Genomic DNA, 3,900 nt, shown 5'->3' with positions numbered 1-3,900 from the left:
GTGACCAAGTGAAGAAGAAGGAGGCTTAGGACAACTTGGTACAGCAGCTAGGGACCATATTCATCAAGAAACTCAGCCATATATCTTAAGTATTCATCCATAAACTTTATGTTCTTGTTCAAGATTCATAACTAGTTAATTTTGATCTTTAACTTGAATTGTTTTGCAAGTAACTTGAAGATTGACTTGTGCTTGATTGAAATTGATTCTTGAATGATTTTAATTTTGTTTATGTTGAGTTATATGATGTTTACTTTGATGTATAGCTGCTGTCCAAATATCATGTTCGGCTAAACTTGTTAGTTCTACCTAGGTTAGATGAATATTGTTAGGTTTTAATGAGTAATATGGATTGTTGATTATCATGGCTTGAATTGTTAATGAAAAGTTTGGTTTAATATTGAATTAGGTTGTGTTTAGTGGCTGTGAATTTATTAATTACACTCATATACCTCTTTCTTTGATTAATTGAATACGTTTTGATTGATTGTTGCTTGTTAGAATTCTTTACTTAGTGTTTAGGGTTTGTTTGCGGGGTGATCAACCGTAAGGTTTAAGTGAGTGTTTTAATTGAATATAATCAGCGGGTGAACACCTTCTTAGAGACCGAGAGGTGATAGGAAGTAAGGTCGTCTCTTAGCTTTTACTTGTTAGAATTAAGATCGCGCGAGAGCGGGTTTGGTTCTTATCGGGTTTGGGTTTTGAGCGATTAGTTGATCTAGTTTAAGTTAAACTAAATTGTTCCTCTATCCTTGGTTGCGTAGTATTCGTCTCCATTAGGGTAGTTTGTCGGTGAGACCGAGAGGAGAGTCGACATTAGAGCACTTTAACAAATCGTTTCTCGGTTTGTTCTTAAAATCAACTAAGTGTAAGTTAGAGTTTGTTAGTGAGACTGAGAGGTGATCTAGCTTTCTTGAGTGAACCTTAGTTGTGTCATCCTTAGGAATCGGTGTCGTGAGAATTCTCAATCCATTATCTTATTATACCTTCAATATGATTCTTACCTAGGTAGACGTTTTCTCCGATTGCAGTTAAGTTTCCAAGTTTTGTTAAGAGTTTAGTTAAGTTAAATTAAGTCTTTTAAGTTAATTAAATTAAGTTAGGTTAAGTATTTAATAATATAAAAATCAATTTAAAATATATTATTCTTAGGGGAGTCTTATTTAGGGTTAAGTATTAGATACGTGTTCACGTGTCCTTGTGTTCGACACTCGGACTTCCTTAGTGCTATACTATTAGTGATTGGTACACTTGCCGGTTTTGTGTGGATTCTTTAGGAATTTCGTTTAATAAATTTAAAGCTTAGTTGTGAGAGCATCGTTAGACACACATCACAGGATTTAGGTGAAAAAGCCAGGTGGCCAGGGAAGATGGAGAAACAAGGAACCTACAAAGACAAATCAAAATGGTGCGCCTTCCACAAAGATTTTGGGCACTTGACTGAGGATTGCATTGCACCCAGAAAGGAGATTAGCTATCTTCTCAGCAAAGGCCACTTGAAATAACTACTTAGCCGAAAGAAGGTAAAGGAACAAAATCCTGAAAATATTTCTGAAAAGCCAACTCCTCCACCAACGGATGCAAAAACAATCCTGTTCATATCCGGAGGATCTGACATCTGTGGAACCTCTTATTCTGCTGCAAAAAGAAATGCTGATCAAAGGAAGTTAGAAGTGGCTGACAGACCAACAAAGACATCCATTCTCACTCAAGCAAAGACTATGACCTTCGATGAAAGCGATAGAGTCGACATTCAGGATCCTCACCATGATAGTTTGGTAATAACATTATATGTGGCTAACCATTATGTGCGCATGATCCTTGTAGATGGTGGAAGCTCTGTTAACATTATTCAACTAGATGTGCTGAGAAAGATGAACATTCCTGAGGATGAGATTGTTCCCAGTTCCTCAGTATTGGTTGGATTCAGCGAAGAGACTAAGAGCACTATTGGGGAAATAAAACTCCCAGTATACGTCGAAGGGGTAAATAAAATACAAAAATTTTGTGTTATTGACTGTTTGTCTTGTTGCAATATTATATTAGGCAGGCCCTGGATACACGACATGAAAGCAATCCCTTCCACCTATCACCAATGTGTGAAACTCCCAAGTTCGTGGGGAGTTATCAAAATCATCAGTGATCAACAGGATGCAAAGAATTGCTACACCTCTTCTATGAAGTGTACTGCCAAATCTCAACAGGCATAGCAATTACAGAAGCCAGCACGAGACGTAATGGAGGCCAGGGAACAAGAAATTAAAGAAGTACTTACTTATCCCGAGGATCCTGAAGTCAAAGTGCTGAGAGGAACGAGCATTCCTGAGGATGTTGAGTCGAAGCTGCTTGATTTCCTCAAGTCGAGACTGTCAACATTTGCATGGAAACATGAAGATATGACAGATATTTCCAAAGATATTATAACACATAAACTTGGAATTGATAATTCTTTCAGGCCAATCCATCAAAAAAGAAAAAAGTTTTCACCTGAGAGAAACATAATCATCCAAGATGAAGTTGAAAGACTCTTAAAGGCAAAAATGATTAGGGAAGTTCAATATCCCCGATGGTTAGCAAATGTGGTGGTTGTACAGAAAAAGAATGGAAAATGGAGGGTTTGTGTGGATTTCACAGACTTGAATAAAGCTTGTCCTAAAGATCCATTCCCTCTACCACACATAGATTCGATAGTAGATGCTACAGCCGGCCACGAGATGCTGACATTTATGGACGCATTCTCAGGATTTCAGCAAATCCAAATGGAACCCTCAGATCAAGAAGACATAACCTTCATGACTCCCACAGGTATCTATTGTTATATTTCTATGCCCTTTGGACTTAGAAATGCAGGTGCGACCTATCAGAGGTTAGTTAACATGATGTTCAAAGAGCAACTAGGGGACACAATTGAGGTCTATCTTGATGATATGGTGGTGAAGTCCAAGAAAGATGAAGATCACCTCCAGGATCTCAAGACAGCATTTGATATCCTCGACAAATATAACATGAAGCTGAATCCTGCAAAGTGCCATTTCGGAGTAAAGGCTGGCAAATTCTTGGGATACATGGTCACCAAAAGGGGGATAGAGGCAAGTCCAGAACAGATACAAGCTATCCTGAATCTAAAATCCCCAGCATCAGTCAAGGATGTTTAAAGGCTGACTGACAGGATATCAGTGCTCAATAGATTTATATCCAAATCCTCAGAAAAGTGAAAAGAATTTTATGATATCCTTAGGAAAAATAAGAAGTTCGAATGGACCAGTAATCATGAGAAAGCTTTGATGTCCTTAAAAGCTTATCTTTCTTCTGCTCCTCTACTGGTAAAACCCGAAGAAGGTGAACCTCTATCTCTATATCTAGCCGTATCAAAATAATGTTGTGAGTGCAGTTTTAGCCAAGGATCTAGAAGGTCAACAACATCCCATCTATTATGTAAGTAAAAGTCTATTGGATGTTGAAACCAGGTATTCTTATCTTGAGAAACTACTTTTAGCACTTATTATGACATCTACTAAACTTAGACACTATTTTGAAACTCATCCTATTCTTGTTAAAACTAATTACCCTATTAAGTCTATTTTGAGAAAACCAGAAATGTCAGGTAGGATGGCAAAATGGGCTGTGAAGCTGAGTGCATATGATATAACATATGAACCTAGGACTGCCATCAAATCCCAGGCATTAGCAGACTTTGTGGCTGATTTCACCAGTGAACTTAAAGAAGAAGCAGACTTGGAAGTCCAACAACTTGAAGAAACCAAAGATAAGTGGACTCTATACACTGATGGTTCTTCAAATGTTAGAGGAACAGGTCTTGGGATCCTGCTGAAATCGCTACAGGGGGACATTATACCTCAATCCATATCCTGCGGATTCCAAGCCACAAACAATGAGGCA

This window comes from Bidens hawaiensis, unplaced genomic scaffold (genome assembly GCF_021521415.1).
Source record: "Bidens hawaiensis isolate Kalapana, Puna unplaced genomic scaffold, B.hawaiensis_p1.1 tig00024412_1, whole genome shotgun sequence".
Classification (NCBI taxonomy): Eukaryota; Viridiplantae; Streptophyta; class Magnoliopsida; order Asterales; family Asteraceae; genus Bidens; species Bidens hawaiensis.
The sequence above is the reverse complement of the archived record's forward strand: the minus strand, read 5'-3'. Positions refer to the sequence as shown.